An 18,988-nucleotide genomic window follows, 5' to 3' on the forward strand; every position below is an offset into this window, starting at 1 on the left:
CCAGGGGGCCTGTCGGGCTTCGTGATAGCATTGGACCTGGTTCGTCTAGCCCCTTTGGTCCCAGTTGGTTTGACGAACCGGGACCAATGGGCCGCGCTCCTAGCCCACCACCATTGGTCCCGGTTGGTGGCCTGAGCCAGAACCAAAGGGTGGTCTTTAGTACCGGGTCAAGACACAAACCGGGACCAATGAACCAACCAGGGAAGAGGGCTTTTGTGTGTAAAATATTAAAAGCAAAAAGAATTTTCATAAAACAAATAAAAAAGCAAAAAAGAAAGAAAATAAATAAGTAGAAACAAAATAAAATAAATAAGTAGAAACAGAAAAAACTTTAATAAATAAGTAGAAACAAAATAAACTTTAATAAAGTAAAATAAATAAACTATAATAAAATGAATAAAAATAGCAACAATAAGTAGAAACAAAATAAAATAAATAAAGAAAAAAAAGAAAAATATTCAAAAAATAAATAAATAAAGCAAAAAATAAAAGAAAATAAATAAGTAGAAACAAAATAAGCTTTAATAAATAAGTAAAAACAAAATAAACTTTTATAAAACCTCTAGTATTATTGAAACTAAAATTATATAAAATTTATGCAACTAAAATTATCAAACTATTTTCTGTTCAAAGCATAAAAAGAAAAAAGAATTTTCATAAAGAAAATTTTTGTTAGAAACTTTAATAGCAAAAATAATTATCATAAAGAATTTTTTATTAGAAACTAAAATAACAAAATATGTTTTTGAATATAATGATAAAACACAGTAATATTAAATAGTAGGAAAAAGAATCACTCAAAAATCTATTTTTATAGTAAAGCTATTCAAAAACTAGTGATTCACACAAATTTCCGAAAATTCAAATTTAAACTATTCAAATTAGAAAGCAAATGGCACTAATAGAAAGTTTATAATTTTTATTACCTAAAAGCAAAAAGAATCACTGAAAAAATAGTAAGTATTTTGCTGTAAGTAGAAACAAAATAAAATAAACAAAGCAAAAAAAGAAAACAAAAAAAGTGCCACCTAAAGGGCCACCACGGCCTGAATACGACTAGAAACCCAACAATGGGCCAGGATTCAGGACCGCAGTAGGCCCAGTAGGCCCACAGGCACATAGTGACAGATTAGGCCCGAAAGACTGCAATTGAGAGGAGCTCAAGAGGGTTGGCGCAACAGTGCTTATAAACCACTCTCTAGCTCTCTCAACTAGCGAGGTGGGACTAAACTTTTGCCGCGACGCGGGCAGCACAGGTCCTTTGGTCCCGGTTGGTGGCACCAACCGGGACTAAAGGGGGGTATTGGTCCCGGTTGGTGGCACGAACCGGGACCAAAGCCTTTGCTATATTAGTAGCACTTAGGAAAATTTCATAACCGCCCATCCCCACTTCGATCTCTCCTCTTCCCCCGATGGCGGCGAATCCATCTAAGATTCGCCGTCGGCAGGCTGCCTGAGCTAGCGCTCGCCATGCCATGCCCCCGACGTCGCCGCTCGTCGCGCCCCGCTGCCCTGACTTGATGCACCGACACGCTCTCTGCCCCATATGCCTCCTCGTCGCCCGTCGCTGTGCCCCTGTCCCGCCGTCGCCATCACTGTGCCCTGCTTCCTTGTCTCCATCGCTGTGCCCTGCCTCCTCATCGCCGTCACCGCTGCCTCCTCGATGTCACCGCCCCCAGCAGAGTGAGCTCGCGCCGACCCAGTGAGCTCATTCTCCTCATCGCCAGCCACCCTCTGTAGATGGATGATGATGATTTTGTCTTTATATTTTATTTAGAGTTCATTTTGATGTTCATTGTGATGAATTTTGCTAAGTTTAGATGCATTTTCCTAATTAAGTTTAGATGTGTAGTTATATTTATTTAGATGTGTAGTTAATTTAGATGTTGTAATTTGTTCATAAAAATTGTGCACTTTTGTATAGAAACTTCATTTTTTTTCATATGTACGAAAATGTAGAGTGAAAACGAAAACAAACATATAAGAAAAAACAAAGTAAAAAAATGAAGAAGGAAAAGAAAACCGCCCGGCCCGGCCATCACCACATTTTCATAAAGTGTTTCCACCGAGTCCACGTCGCACCGAGCACCCACGGCGAAGCAAGTCTTTTTCCTAAGGTAGTTTTTTTGTTAAAGTGAGGGGGGACGTCATACATTACATGAGGGGGGACGTCAGAAAAAATAAGAAGAGGAAGAAGAAGAAAAAAAAGAGGAGAAGAAGAAGGAACAGAGGAGTGGAAATCTATTGTTTCTTCTACTCCTCTATTCCTTCTTCTTCTCCTCTTTTTTTTCTTCTTCTTTTTTATCGGGAATGAGGGTGTCGAGGATCACCGAGCGGTCAAGGGTCGGCAACTAGGGTAGAGGGTCGAGGGTCACCAAGGGGTCGGGGTCATCGAGGGTTCGAGTGGCGAGGTACGTCGAGGGTCGACGGTTCGAGGGTTCGAGGGTAGAGGGGTCAAGGGTTCGAGGGTCGAGGGTTCGAGGGTTCTAGGGTTCTAGGGTCGAGGGTTCGAGGGTTCTATATGGTCGAGGGTTCGAGGGTCGAGGGTCAATGGTTCGAGGGTTGTAGGAATATGCAAAAGTTAGTATTTTTAATGTTAACTTCATAGAAACTTTTTGGTGATAGTATTGTCGAATATGCAAATGTTTGTATGTTCATATGCAAAGAATATGTCAATTTTTTTGTAGTAGATGATGATGATGATATATGAAAACTTGGTCAATTTTTTTGTTGTAATTTTGTTCGATGAGTGTGTTATGTTAAAAACTCATATTAAGTTTGTTCGATGAATGTTTCATGGGAGAGAGGGAGTAAAAACTCATCAGACATGAGGGGGGAGGAGTCCCCCTCCGGTTCCTAACTCTCTCGGGAATTCAACATATATTCAACATGAGGGGGGGGTCGATACCCCCTTCCCGATAACTTTGACATGAGGGGGGGGTCGATATACCCCCTCCCCGATAACACTTTTTCCATGTATGTATGTCATCGTTATCGATATACCCCCTCCTTTACCAAGTTAAAAGAGCGTTGTCGTTGAGGCCACCCCGAACCCGTTAAGCGTTGCTGAGGCCACCCCAAACCCTAGAGAAGCGTCGAGGCCATTAATTAATATAATTCCTTGTTGTGAATAGCTATAGCTAGGTCTATGTTTGCCACTAATATATCCATCTGTCTTGTTTGTATAATAATTTCCATGTTGTAATATTTGCAGAAACTATGGAGCGCGGCCGAGACGAGGATGCAGAACGTGTGTTGGGGGACATATCGCAGCCGGAGCTGATGTCATGTCGTATCTCAATGAAACCGATGGTCTAGAAGGAGAGGGTAAAGAAGCAGGATCCGGTTATCGAACAACAGAGGAGGAATGACATGATTATGATGGCTCCGGTGACCGAATGCCGGTGCAAGAAGGGGGCCGTGATGACGGCTCCGGTGACCGAACAGAGTCCGGCTAGGTATATATATATATATATATATATATATATATATATATATATATATATATATATATATTAAGCCTGTGCTGACTAACTAATTGATGCATTCATTGTTTCTAGCCCTTGTGAGCTATTGTGAGCTCGTTCTTCTTATTTCTAGCTCTCCGGATCGAGGACAACTTCGATAAAGAGACGCGGCCCAAAGAAAAAGTTGCGCTCATATGAAAGGTTCACGATCACAGCAATTTCACGCGATGGCCCACCAATTGAACCCCTCCAGGACAAGGACGCATTTACTGCTCAGTGCGGGGTTCTTGTTAGGGACATGATCCTGATCAGCATCGAGCTATGGAATCAGCCTAAGGATGAAGAGCTTCAAGTTTCTTTTGTCGAAGATAGACAGAAAGATGATCTTTGGAAAGCGCTGAAGGTAAATTTCACCCTACCGGAAGAGGATCCGGATAATCCAGTTATGGAGCCAATGATCAAGTCCTTTGCATTCAAGAAGATGGCAGATCTATTCATGAGGTGGAAGAATGAGCTGAAAGCAAAGTTTGTCGACCAAAAAAAGACACCAGAATTCGTCGGCCGATTTGAGAAGCTCAGAGATCAATGGGACGCATTTGTGGCCAACAAGACATCGGAGAGCAGTAAGAAGATGTCAGCGACAAACAAGATAAATGATGCGAAGAAGGAGCATCACCATCGCATGGGATCAGGTGGCTACCTCAAAGCCCGACCGTTGTGGGCCAAGGCTGAGAACGACCTGCTTGATAAAGGGGTCGAACCAGAGACATTGAACTGGCCAGACCGTTGCCGGACTTGGTTCTTTGGGGTTGGCAGAACCTTGGACCCTGTAACAGGGAAGTGCGTTTCGAGGAGGGAGTAACTGCGAATACCCCTCATGAAGCTTCAACACTATATTAACGCAGCGCAGGAAGGGACGTTCGTTCCAGACAGAGAGAAGGACGAGCTCACAATGGCCCTCGGGAATATTGAGCACCCTGGACGGACACGAGGCACGCCATGCTCCGTTTTGTGGAAGGCTGGGTTACCGGACGCAGGCGGTTACAAATGCCAAGAGAGGAGGAGGAAAGTGGAGCAGAGCGAACTACAGGAGCTGCACGCAAGGGTACAGAAGCTAGAGGAACGAGATGCAGTTCGAAGCAAGCGACCTGCTGAAGCTACCCCGCCATCTCAGCGGAGAAGCAGCGTGGCTTCCACCTAGCTGCTTTAGTTGGAGCCTGTCTTCACGGCTCCTGGTAGCTACCCCATGGATGCTATCACGGAGTCTCAACATTGCCACCTTATGACGCAATGGCAGAACTACAAAGTGAAGGCGGCTGTCGGCTCTGTTCGACCTCCTGAACCCGGTGCAACTTTTCACTATCATCCAATTTCAGAAGGATATGCTAGGGTGATGGTGGAAGAAATAACGGAGGGATTTGAGGAGCTCGTGCTTGACCACCCTACCTGTGAAGGGGAGACTCGGCTGGGTTCTGCTCGGAAGACTCCATGCCTATGGCGGAAGGAGCTCATCAACCTTCTGAACTGGACGCCTCCACCTTCTCCTCCTCCGACGAGTCAGGGCACTCCGCCTCCTCCTCCACCTGCTCCTCCGGTGAGTGATCAGGGCACTCCGCCTCCTTCTTCGGTGTGTGGCGGCACTCCGCCTCCTTCTCCGCCTGCGCTGGCGCGCCCGAGCAGCCAGCCTCCTCCTTCTCCACCTTGTCAGCAAGGGCGGAAGATACCCACTGTCGCTCTGACTGCTCTGACACGTCGCAGTCCTTCTCCTCCGCCTCGTAAGCAACTAAAGAAAACAGCCGCAGCCGCTCGGCCTGCTCCGATGTCTAGCAGTACAGGCGGGAAGCAATACAGATTTGGTCCATCTCTCAAGACTCTAGAGAAGTTACCATACGAGATGACCGAATAGGAAAACGAGGAGATCTGTCAAGCCCAAGTGAAGGACTACTTCGCAATGCAAAGAGTTAAGAGACATCCACGTCCAGAGGAGAAGATAGATCTGGTCAAAGTGAAGCACACTTTGGATGCCCTGCAACGACCACTGTCGGTGTCAAAACCAGCGGATCTCGGGTAGGGGGTCCCGATCTGTGCGTCAAGGCTGATGGTAACAAGAAGTAAGGGACACAGATGTTTACCTAGGTTCGGTCCCTCTCGATGGAGGTAAAACCCTACTTCCTGCTTGATTAATATTGATGATATGGGCAGTACAAGAGTAGATCTACCACGAGATCGTAGAGGCTAAACCCTAGGAGCTAGCCTATGATGGTATGATTGTAATTGTGATCGGCCGTCTAAGGACCAACCTACCCGGTTTATATAGAAACCGAAGAGGGCTAGGGTTTACATGGAGTTGGTTACAAGGAAGGAAATGTAATATCCGGATCGCCAAGCTTGCCTTCCATGCCAAGGAAAGTCCCATCCGGACACGGGCCGAAGTCTTGAGTCTTGTATCTTCATGCTTCAATAGTCCGGACGTTGTACACAGTCCGGCAGTCCGGATACCCCCTAATCCAGGACTCCCTTAGTAGCCCGTGAACCAGGCTTCAATGACGATGAGTCCGGCGCGCAGTATTGTCTTCGGCATTGCAAGGAGGGTTCCTCCTCCGAATTTTCCAGAGTACCTGTTACGACGAATAGTGTCCGGTCTCCAATCAATGTTGTGCTCCCCGGCTTGAGCGCTTCAGTAATGACCATCTCCATGTGTCGAGCGAATGCGAGGAGTCAAGGTATTTTTGCATTTACCACCCTCGATCCTCCGGGCCAACCATCTATTTGAAGGGACAGGGATTCTCAGATCCAAACCTCACTCTCCTCTCTCGAGCTAGCATCCTAGAGCGCTCCGCGAAAAGCCATTTCAACATGACCGGCTGTCGCAACTCTTCTGTTGCCCTCCTCGCTCTAAGTCGGGGGATTGGGGAGAGTGATCAGTTCCTCACAGCCATTTGGTCAAGTTACAAACCCAAGGGTTTCTTCCACCGGCATTCATGGTCCTTGTCCGAGCTGGAATAGCCACTTACGACGGAGGGGAACAAGCTGAGGGATCTCCTAACCCGTCTCCGGAGGAGCGGATCTGCCTCATCCCGCATCTGCTGAGGGGCGTCGGGTTTCCTATCCACCCGTTTCTTCGCGGGCTCCTGGAGTTCTACGGCCTCTAGTTACACAATCTTACCCCAGCCTCTATTCTGCACATAGCGGGGTATGTCGCGCTTTGCGAGCTGTTTTTAGGCTGCGAACCACACTTCGGATTATGGAGGAAGCTGTTCTGCCTTGTCCCCCGCACCCAGGGAGAGTCCCTATATCAAGTGGGCGCAGCCGAAGTATGGCGCATTGCCGAGACAGGATATCTGTCAGGCACTCCTAACAAGGCACCAGAAAACTGGCCTTCGGAGTGGTTCTATATAAATGACGTTCCCCTTCCGGATCCAGTCCGGATGGGTCTCCCCAAGTTCATCAATGTCCCACCGAGGGCACGCCTAAGTTGGCATCCCCGGGGCCCTCAAGAAGAGGACACAAGGGAAATATACCTCCTGACGAACAGGATAAAGTTGTTGGCCAAATCCGGACTGACGATAGTCGAGGTCATGGCGATATGCATAAAGTGGGGAGTGCAACCGCTCCAATACCAGGGGAAGCCCATGTGGCATTTCAACGGGGAAGACGATGCCACCCGCTGCGGTCGCAAGGGTCCGGACTCTGCTGCCGCTTTGGCGAGGATATTGTCCGGTTTGTACAAAGGGGAAGAAGAGGAATTCCTTCGCATAAAAATGCGGGATAGATTCTCCATGCACAACCCCCCAGCGTGGGTAAGTTGTCATTCTTTTCCCTGCTTCACTTACTCTAATGTTCTCCTGCTAAGATTACTTGCATAAATGCTTTTGAGCAGGAACCGAGGAGGGCCGTAGAAGGAATCTTCAGCCCCTCCCACAACCAGAGGACCCTGGAAGGGCCCTAGATCCGGGACTCAAAGTAGATCCGGATATTACTGTGGAGTTTGTCAATGGGGTATTTTATCAGGCGAGCTGGGATGGCGCCCTGGTGGCCATTACAGCCGACTACCCTGGACTGCTCCCCGCGTCGCGTGTAAGCTGAGCTAAAAAACCCTATCCTCCGAAGAGGACATTCCCCAGGTATTATAATTTACCCTAGAGGTGTCACTTTATTTGCAGAAACGACGGCCGAAGCGAGGGGCCAAGCCCCTAGGGACTCGTCAACCGCGGGTGTCCGGATCGGGCAGGCTCAAGAGGAAGGCGGTGAGGGTCGACACACCGCTACAGAGGTAAAGTCATAACCTGTCCTGCTGTTATAGAATTTGAAATATGACAGCGCCCTTTGTGTCCGGCAGGAAGAGGAATAACCGGGCTATATCCAGAGACCCTATCAACCGCGCCTCCACCAGTCGGGTTCCAGAACCGGCTTCGGGGGCGGAGGCAAACACGGGGCCAGCGCCGCATAGCTCCCCGACGGAGGGTGCAGATATGTGTTCGGCCACGAACTCCGAAGTGGAGAGTGCCATGAACCACCAGCGCCGGAGGGCCATGCTTCGGCACAACATTTTTTCCGAAGAGGCTTTTAATGCCTTCAATTCGGCGGACGCATATGTCCGAGCCGCTCGAGGCGTGCTTTCCCAAGAGACAAGCCAGTATACCAAAGACATACGGGTAAGAAATTTTGATAAGTATGCCTAGCAGTAGCCCCTGAGACTTAGTATAGTTGGGAAAACTATTTGAAGGATCCATATATCCACAGGTCCTTGTGGACAAGAATGAACAATTGGCGCGGGAGGTGGAGGCATGCAAGGCCAAATTATCTGATGCGGTAGCCAAGTTAGAGGGATCCCGAAGGGCCCCCGCTGGTGATATTTGTCTCCATTATATGAAGATGTACTAGATAATAAATGGCTGGTATGGTTAGTCTAACAGTAAATTCTGCACACAATCCCGGGGTGAATCCGAAGGGCGTAGTGGGTGACGACTCGCATCTCCAACGGCAACTAAAGGCCGGCGAGCACATTCGTACGCAGGTGACGCAAGAAAAGAACAAGCTTCATGATGCCAATATTCGTCTGGACGTGGAATTAAAGGACGTCCGCGCTCAACGGGCGGACTCCGTGAAGGAGAACAAAAAGCTTCGACGTGACGTTTATGGTAAGAGCTCAAACGAACTATTTGATAGTTCGGCGAGGAAGTTTATTAAAGAGACTTTTCCTTGCAGGAATGTTAACGGGTCGCCCTGAAGAGGAGATGCCCTCATCTGCAGGTGATTTGCTGCAAGAACTGTCGCAGATGCACGAGCGTGCTCGGCAGGTGATGCATGGCGTTGCTCAGGCCCTATGGCCATCAAGCCTTCTGCCGAATGGCATGGGGGAGCTTGCAGACTTGCTTCAAGGAGCCCGGAGGCCCTTCCATCTGTGGAAGATATGCCGGCAAGGAGAAAGAGAAGCCTGGGCCATGGTGAAGACGTGCTACACCAAGTTGGACCCGAACCATATGGCCGAAGTGGGACCGGCGGGGCCCGATGGGCAAGAAATTCCCATGAGCCTGGTGTATGACCAGGTAGCGTTAGCCGCTAAGTATTCTCAGCAGGATTGTAGGCTAGATAGCCTGTTAGATGGTATAGAGGAGGAATGTAATCAGTCTCAGTGACTGTGTAATTTTAATTGGCATAAGGAGCCTCTAGCCGGATTGAATCATTTGTCATGGCGGACCTTTTCGCTTCAGCCCCCGGATCCTATAGTCCAGGGTGTGTCCGAATACCCGCTTGGTTATATAAAAACCGGGTATGCGTGGAGACCAGGCGTACGGGTCATAGGTGCTTGAACAGACAAGTGCCCAACTAGTTATGTTATATTGCATGGATAGCAAGAAACATCTTCCAGGGAGAATAGTTCTGTTAGGGGTTCCTTTCCCTAGGTATCCATGTGTCAATCTCATGTCCGGACTGCGCGCGATGGAGCAGGATACAAAGCTTCTGGGGTTCTTTGTTGTAACCAACGAATACATCCTTTGTTCACCGATCGAATATTCTCTTAAGGAAACTAGCTTTCGGCTTCACCCAGTCTGAGGTACACATCTGACTCAACCGGCAGTAACAATCGCAGAGGTGCTCCCCTTATGCCCTAGCCGAATTAACGGGAACGTAGGGCATCAACACAAGAGCCAGGCAACCTAGCTTGGCCACATTTTAACTCATATCGATGCATATAATGGTGAAGAAAAGGCACATATGGAAAAAGAACGCATATGTGATGGGCAAAAAGCCATTAAAGTAATTATGTCTAGCTTCCGAATAGGAAACCCCCAGATACAGCTTGCACACATTGTACGGCCGGGATGATCCGGGAATCCGCACTATATTAAACACTTTGTGTGAAGAGAGAGAGAGAGAGTCGAGAAAGGAGAGAAACAGAGGTGGAGCATAATTAAAAAGGAGGGGTGTGGGGACGAACACTGCGTTCGGCGTTAGGCATAGAATCTCCGGAGCCTAGCCGCGTTCCATGGGTTCGGCTCGAGTCTGTTATCAGATGCATTACGTAGGCGGTACGCTCCTCCAGTGAGAACTTTGTCGATCACGAAGGGACCTTCCCATCTGTGGTTGAGTTTGTCCTTCTTCTCCGGTAGGCGTAGAACGAGCTCACCAATATTGTAAGTTTTGGCCCGCACTTCTCTGCTTTGATATCGCCGAGCCTGCTGCTGATAGAATGCGGAACGGGCTTTTGCAACATCACGCTCCTCCTCAAGGGCATCCAAGTTATCCTGCCGATCTAACTCGGCTTCCTTCTCTTCGTACATGCGTACGCGTGGCGAATCATGTATTATGTCGCAGGGTAGTACTGCTTCCGTGCCGTACACCATAAAAAATGGTGTATATCCGGTTGTTCGATTCGGTGTGGTCCGCAGCCCCCAAAGTACGAAATCGAGCTCCTCTACCCAGTGTGTGTTCGATTCTGTTAAAGATCGCACTAGTCTAGGTTTGATGCCGCTCATAATGAGACCGTTTGCTTGTTCGACCTGGCCGTTTGTTTGAGGGTGGTAAACGGAAGCGTATTCGAGCTTAATTCCCATTTTGCCGCACCAAGTTTTCACTTCATCGGCTATGAAATTTGAGCCATTATCTGTGATGATGTTGTGGGGGACACCATATCGGTGTACGACCCCTGATAAGAAGTCTATTACTGGTCCGGATTCGGCTGTTTTAACTGGTTTGGCTTCGATCCATTTGATGAATTTGTCCACCATGACCAATAAGTATTTTTTTCTTATGGCTTCCCCCTTTAAGAGGTCTGACCATATCCAGCCCCCAGACCGTGAAGGGCCAAGTTATGGGGATTGTTTGGAGAGCGGTAGGGGGCATATGACTCTGATTGGCGAAGAGCTGGCAGCCGACACAATGTTGGACAAGGTCCTATGCGTCTGCTCGGGCCGTCGGCCAATAAAAGCCTGTACGGAAGGCTTTGCCGACTAGCGCTCGAGCTGCGGCATGGTGCCCGCCCAATCCGGCATGGATTTCAGCCAGGAGTTGTCGCCCTTCCTCTTCGGAGATGCATCTTTGGAGCACTCCGGTCACACTTTTCTTGTAGAGTTCCCCTTCGTGGACTTTGTAAGCTTTAGAGCGCCGAACTATGCAGCATGCTTTGTTTTGGTCTTCGGGGAGCTCCTGCCTATTTAGGTAGGCCAACAAAGGCTCGGTCCACGGGGCGATTATGGCCATGATCTCGTGGGCCGAAGAAGTTATTTCGGTGGCAGAGCCTCCAATTGTGTCTGATGGTTCGCAGTCTTGGGATTTATTCAGATCCATGCTGGTATTGCCGGACTCCCCTTCCCATACCACGGATGGCTTGAATAGCCTTTCCAGGAATATATTAGGTGGGACAGGGTCGCGTTTGGCGCCGATGCGGGCGAGAACGTCCGCCGCTTGATTGTTTTCTCGAGCCACGTGGTGGAATTCGAGCCCCTCGAACCGAGCTGACATTTTGAGGACGGCATTTCGATAGGCCGCCATTTTCGGATCCTTGGCATCGAAGTCTCCATTTATTTATGATATTGCGAGGTTCAAATCCCCGCGCACTTCTAGGCGTTGGATGCCCATAGAGACCGCCATCCGAAGACCATGCAATAGAGCCTCATATTCAGCTGCATTGTTGGAGTCTGTGTATAATATTTGTAGGACATATTGGACCACGTCCCCGGTGGGAGACGTCAGGACTAATCCTGCTCCCAGTCTGGCCAACATTTTGGAGTCGTCAAAGTGCATGATCCAATTAGAGTACGCGCCGTACTCTTTAGGGAGTTCGGCTTCTGTCCATTCGGTGACAAAGTCAGCCAGTACTTGCGACTTAATGGCCCGTCGTGGTTTGTATGTTATGTCGAACGGGAGGAGCTCAATAGCCCATTTAGCAATCGTTGAGTGGTACTTCGGAGGCGACAATAATCGAACACTCTTGAAAGTAGTGTCTTAGCTTCCGGGATGCCATGAAGACCGTGTATGCTATTTTTTGATAGTGTGGGTATAGGGATTTGCATTGGGTAAGGACCGTGGATACGTAATAAACCGGCTTTTGAAGCGGGAATTTTTGTCCGTCTGCCTCTCGTTCGACGATGAGCACTGCGCTCACCACTTGATGTGTTGCAGCTATGTATAGTAGCATAGGTTTGCCGATGTATGGCGCTGTTAGGACTGGATTACCGGCCAATAAGGTTTTTATCTCATCGAGTCCGGCCGCGGCTACATCCGTCCATACAAAGTGTTCGGTGCACCGAAGGAGGCGGTAAAGAGGCAATGCCTTCTCTCCTAGCCTGGATATAAAGCGGCTCAAAGCGGCCACGCATCCAGCTAGCTTCTGGATGTGCTTGAGGTCTGTTGGTATAGCCAACTGCCACAGGGCTCGGATTTTTGCTGGATTCGCTTCGATTCCTCTATTGGGAACGATGAAGCCCAGCAGCTTCCCCGAGGGGACACCGAAAATGCATTTTTCTGGATTCAACTTGATGTCGTACGTTCGGAGGTTATCGAATGTGAGCCTCAAGTCATCTATCAGGGTTTCGACGTGTCTAGTTTTTATGACCACGTCGTCCACATACGCTTCCACTGTTTTGCCGATTTGTTTTTCCAGGCATGTTTGAATCATGCGTTGGTAGGTTGCGCTGGCATTGTTGAGCCCGAAGGGCATAGTGTTGAAGCAAAAGGGGCCATATGGCATTATAAAAGCTGTTGCAGCTTGGTCAGACTCTGCCATCTTTATTTGATGGTATCCGGAGTATGCGTCGAGAAAACACAGCGAGTCATGTCCAGCTGTGGCATCAATCATTTGATCGATGCGAGGGAGGGGAAAGGGATCCTTGGGGCAAGCCTTGTTGAGGTCTTTGAAGTCGACGCATAAGTGCCAAGATTTGTCCTTTTTTGGTACCATTACCAAATTTGCCAGCCAATCCGGATGTTTAATATCTCTGATGAATCCGGCCTCAAGCAGCTTGGCTAGCTCTTCCCCCATGGCTTGTCGTTTGGGTTCTGAAAACCGCCTTAGGGTCTGTTTGACCGGTTTGTATCCCTTTAGTATGTTGAGGTTGTGTTCGGCCAGCCGGCGTGGGATGCCTGGCATGTCCGAAGGGTGCCAGGCAAAAATGTCCCAATTCTCGCGTAAGAAATCTCGCAGTGCGACATCCATCACGGGGCTCAACTGTGTCCCAATGGATGCTGTCTTCATGGGATCCGTTGGATGGACCTGGAATTTGACTATCTCGTCTGCAGGTTTAAATGAGGTGGACTTGGGTCGTTTGTCGAGTATCACGTCATCCCTGTCCACGGTGGCCCGCAGTGTCGTTAACTCTTCGGCTGCTAGGGCTTCAGATAATGCTTCCAGGGCTAGTGCTGCGGTTTTGTTTTCAGCGCGAAGTGTGATGTCTGGATCACTGGCTAGAGTGATGATTCCGTTGGGCCCGAGCATTTTAAGCTTCATGTATCCGTAATGGGGTACAGCATGAAAGCTTGTAAATGCGTCCCGCCCTAGAAGGGCGTGGTATCGGCTGCTGAAGGGAGCCACTTGGAATGTGATTTCTTCGGACCTATAATTCTCCGGGGTGCCGAATACCACATCGAGTGTGATTTTTCCCGCGCACCGCGCTTCCCGCGTAGGGATGATTCCCCTGAAGGTGGTACCGCTTTGCTCAATGCGGCCTTTATCAATTTCCATTTTGTTGAGCGTTTCTTCATAGATCAAGTTTAACCCGCTTCCGCCGTCCATGAGTACTTTGGTGAGCCGGAAGCTGTCCACGATTGGGCTAAGGACCAGAGCGGCCGGTGCCCGGACAGTCTGGAATCGAGGTTCGTCACTCGCATTGAAAGTTATAGCAGTGTCGTTCCAGGGGTTTATCTTTGCCACATGGCAAATTTCCACAGAGCTTCGGTGAGCTCGCTTGCGCCTGTTGTTCGAGGCGAAAGTCTCAAAGACTGTTAGTACCGTATTGTATCCGCTGGCAGGATGTTGTTCCGCTTTATGGCTTACAAGAAGATCCTCGCCACTTTTTGCCACCTGCCGGAGTATCCAACATGCCCTAAGGCTATGAGTTGGCATTGTATCCGGCATACTATGTAGCTTACATGGCCCGTCGAGCCATTCTTCCAATATGGATCCCCGCCCTGGGGTGGGCTTCAATTTCTTGGGGATTGGATCGGACGTCCTACGAGAGTTCGTCCGTTTAGTATGGGCAAAGGTTTTGGTGAGAGCGGTACTATCCCAAAATTCTGTTTGGGTCCTCCAAGCACTCTCCATCACACAGTACTTCCGTACTATGATTGCCAAGTCCGTGAAGCGTACTATGTCACGGCGGCTTATAGCGTTGAGGAGCCCTTCGTCCGTGCACTTTTTGCAGAAGAGCGAGACCGTGTTCTCCTCGCGGCAGTCCTTGATCTTGCTATGCGCAAGGAGGAATCTGGCCCAGTAATGATGTACCGATTCCTAGGGCTCTTGCCTAATGCGGGAGAGATAATTTAGGTCCGGATAGGTGTTGTTAGGAGAGTTCGGATTTTGATCCAATCCAACGCCCAAGGGCGTGGGCGGTTCCGAGCTTGACAGCTCAGAATCCGGAATATTACCCAATTTCTTTGGCCCAATGCCTGATTCCAAGCCTGGGGCCTGGGTCATGTTTTCCATTGAGCAGGTTTTCGACTCGAAGAGTTCGGCAATCCAAACATAATTCGTCCTCAAAGTTGAGGGACAATCCGCGCGTGGTTCCTCCACTATCGCTACCTCATGGGTGGCCGGCGGGGACTTGATGTCCCTTCGGTCGGGTTTAAGCCCAATCTGGTCATAGTTCGTAGCGACTCCTAGAGCGGCGATGCGATCCAAGAGCTCATTAAGGGAAGAGAGCTCCATTGGATCCATCTGTTCGGCGAGTTCCGAACTGACGCGAAGGTTATGACTGATGACCCGAGAGGCCATCATCGGCGCCTCCGCCGATGGGGCGGCCATGATAAAGCCGCCGAGTCGAAGCGTCTGGCCTACAGCCAGAGCCCCTTCCGAGGTGATGTCGTCCTTGATGACGAGACGAGCCATCGAGCCTTGCGGCGACGTCATAGAGGAACTCTCAATGAAAGCACCAATGTCGGTGTCAAAACCGGCGAATCTCGGGTAGGGGGTCCCGATCTGTGCGTCAAGGCTGATGGTAACAAGAAGTAAGGGACACAGATGTTTACCCAGGTTCGGGCCCTCTCAATGGAGGTAAAACCCTACTTCCTGCTTCATTAATATTTGATGATATGGGTAGTACAAGAGTGGATCTACCACGAGATCGTAGAGGCTAAAGCCTAGGAGCTAGCCTATGATGGTATGATTGTAATTGTGATCGGCTATCTAAGGACCAACCTCTCCGGTTTATATAGACATCGGAGAGGGCTAGGGTTTACATGGAGTTGGTTACAAGGAAGGAAATGTAATATCCAGATCGCCAAGCTTGCCTTCCACGCCAAGGAAAGTCCCATCCGGACACGGGCCGAAGTCTTGAGTCTTGTATCTTCACGCCTCAATAGTCCGGACGTTGTACAGAGTCCGACAGTCCAGATACCCCCTAATCCAGGACTCCCTCAACCACCACTGTCTCCGTCGCAAACCAACTATGAGCGCATTACTGAAAAGACATATAAGGAAGCGAAGCGGTCGGGAAGTACTTGCAGTGACAAAAGTTTACAAGAATGAAGAACTGGGAAAAAATTCCCCAGATCGGCGAACAAGCGAACCAATCGTGCCCCCCGCTCAAGGTGTCTAGTGATATCGTCGCTAATCATCCGGGGATCTTGCCCGTTACTAATCCTGGAGATTACGACGATGCACATTTTGATATGATGGAGGTGGACGAATTCAAATACGAGTACGGGAACTACTCTAACAACGATGATGCGAAGATTCCATGATTGATACATGGAAACCTGCAGAAAGCAGTCTGCTGGGAAGAAAATCGATACTTTGATGCTGAAAGTTAAAGAGGATCAACACGACCTCGTTGGAATTGAGGAGTTGTCTGTTCCATTTGAGGAGTTCTTCCAGTTTTTCAATCTAAAGGCCCTCGATAAATTAACGGTCACTTGCTACTGTCTGTAAGTACTACTTCTGTCATTAAGTCTCTATATATAGCTCAACTCTTTCATTGCATGTATATATAATTATCCTCACTATATTATGCAGATTGAAGATCGTCAAATGCAGAAAAGCTGAAATGTATGATATTGGGTTCATTAACACAAATCTCATAGATGAATTTACGGTTAAATTTCATGCCGAAGAAACTGAGGACGTCGTTGGTAATAAATCAAAACAAAGATACAATACTCTTTCCTTACAACTTCCAGTGAGTGTTACTGTCTTGTGCATATTCGGTTTCCCTTAATTATTACTCGAGGTTATAGTAATTAATGTAATTGATGAATTATGCATGCATGCGCAGTTTCCACTATATTCTCCTAGAGATTAAGCTTGAGCAGGGACTAGTAAACGTCTTAGACTCGAGATAAAAAGATCGCGAGGAATATGCGGACATGTCTAAAATGCTCGAGAAGTAAGTTGAATCGATCATTATCGCACCATATTTCATGATATCAAGTAATTGTTTTCTTTGTCTCGCAGGGTTTGGAAAGTATTCACCGCACATGTTTCGGGACTGCCGTGGGATCTGCGATGGAAATTCCCGAAAGTAAGTACTACTAGCTAGCTAGTTTCGCGCATCTCCCGTTGATTCTAGCTACTTTCATCAATGACATTTATAATGCTTCATTATCAGTTTGATTGACCTCTATTTCTCGTAAAGTGCTTGTGGCAGGAACCTGGGAATAATTAGTATGGATACTACATCTACGAGTTCATCTACAATGCGACGGCCAAGAATAGGCGGCGCTACTCTAAAAGACAATATGAAGTGCATAAGCAAAAATATTCACAAGTTTATTTTATTACCATCATTTCTGTTGAGTTTCATTCATATATATATGTATTGACCCCCTTATTCAAATTAGATGTGGGAGATGTGGAATGAACTCCTACCACAAGATCGCATGCGAGCAATTCAAGAGGAATCGGTTGGATTCTTTCTTGACCACGTCATCAATAAAGCCGGAGAATACCACCTTGCATGTGGAAGTTGAGTTCATATGTTAGGGTATTGTAAGAGATCTTACACATTGTACACGTTATGCATATATATAAATAGATTTTCTCGTACGTAGTATATATATATATATATATATATATATATATATATATATATATATATATATATATATATAAATAAACACTATTCTGATCACGGGATCAGAATAATATTCTGATCACAACATGACCTGCCTAAGTAACGCGCCTGAACTTCCCTCTGTACGAACCCGACCTTCGGGCTATCTTCGTAACCGTGTCTCCCCGCGCGAATTATTCTGATTAGTCGTGTTCTATGTGATGTTAGTGTAATCTAGAAATGTTTTTTAGCAACTAAATACCTGTTTTAAATGGGAATCTCTCTCATTGGCGGATTTTGCACTCGGGTCATGATGAACTCGCGTTTTTTGCAATTTTACTGCCTGAGTTGTTCGACCTGAACTTCTCCCAATGCTAGGTTGAACTTCCGCCAACATTGCCCAAATGGGACTTGCTATATACCGTTGGAAAGCTATGGACACCAGTATCATGATCCAAGTTAAATTTTGGGCAAAATATAAGCGGTTTAAGAGCAGTTTTGAAAACCGTTTTTTCTTCATACAAAAAATGTGAATCGTACTTTCGATCGCATTTCCAAACCGTTTATCGGAATGAGGCAAATAATATGGCGTTGGAAAGCTGCTGCAAAACCGCTCCTTCTACATGTTGAAAGTTTTCTCTAATTCCCTATGATTAAAGAGTAAATTGGAAAATCGTAAAATTTCACAAACCGAACAGCCGAGTTCGTATTTTTGATGTCATTTCTAAATGGCTAATCCAATTGAGGCAAATGATATGGCATTGGAAAGCTAATAAAAATGCGCTACTTTTTCATGTTGAAAGTTTTTTATAATTTTGAAAGGTTTAAAAGTAATTAAGAAAACGGTTCAAGTTTCACCGAGTTTGTATTTTCAAGCTAATTTTTTAACCGTGCGTCCGAATGCAGCAAATGATATGGCGTTGGAAAGCTTGAGGAAATGCAAAACTTTTTGTTATATATTGTTTCTCTCAATTCTTTACGGTTTTAAGTCAGTTTTGAAAATGGCTAAAAACATGTTTTCGTCGTAATTTCTACAAACTTTGTCGGAGTGGGCAAATAATATACTGTTGAAAAGATACAGAAAATGCGAAACATTTTTATGTTTATAGTTTTATCTGATTCCTAGCCGTTTTGAAGTAATTTCAAAAATGGTAGGATCATTCGTTCTGCCTTCATCGCGAAACTGATTCTTCAAAAATGCACCGCGTGAAGAACCTGAACTTCTCGACACGTGTACTTGAACTTCACTCTGTTTTTCATGTGCTCTTTTGGCTTGCAGCTCCCCACCCACTCACCGGAATTGAGCAAGTGATATACCGACGGAAAGCTGCTCTAAACACGCAACTTTCCTGTGTTGATCATTTTTTCATACTCACGACGGTTTAAAAAAATATTCATCCGAAATTCATTCAATGTAGTAATTGAACTTTTTGCCGTTTTCACGTTAAACTTCTTGCTGTTTTCACTCTGACGTATTTTTAATAATGATGAAAATCTGAGTTTTCTATAATCATCGAATTTCTCCATCTTTTTAATATGGCCTTCTTGGTTTTATTTCTTAATCATTTTTTATGAATAAAAAAATTTTAAGACACCAAAACAACATTTTTGTGTGTGTTTTTGCATTGGTTTGCACATCAAACCGCGTCATCTTTAGAAATTGAACTTCTTCTTTTCTTTTTATTTTATTTCAACATTGTTTAGCACGTCGAACCACATCATCTTTAGAAATTGAACTTCTCCTTTCTTTTTTGTTTTCTTTCAACATTGGGTTGCACGTCGAACCGCTTCATCTTTAGAAATTGAACTTCTCAT

Source organism: Triticum aestivum, chromosome 6B (genome assembly GCF_018294505.1).
Source record: "Triticum aestivum cultivar Chinese Spring chromosome 6B, IWGSC CS RefSeq v2.1, whole genome shotgun sequence".
Classification (NCBI taxonomy): Eukaryota; Viridiplantae; Streptophyta; class Magnoliopsida; order Poales; family Poaceae; genus Triticum; species Triticum aestivum.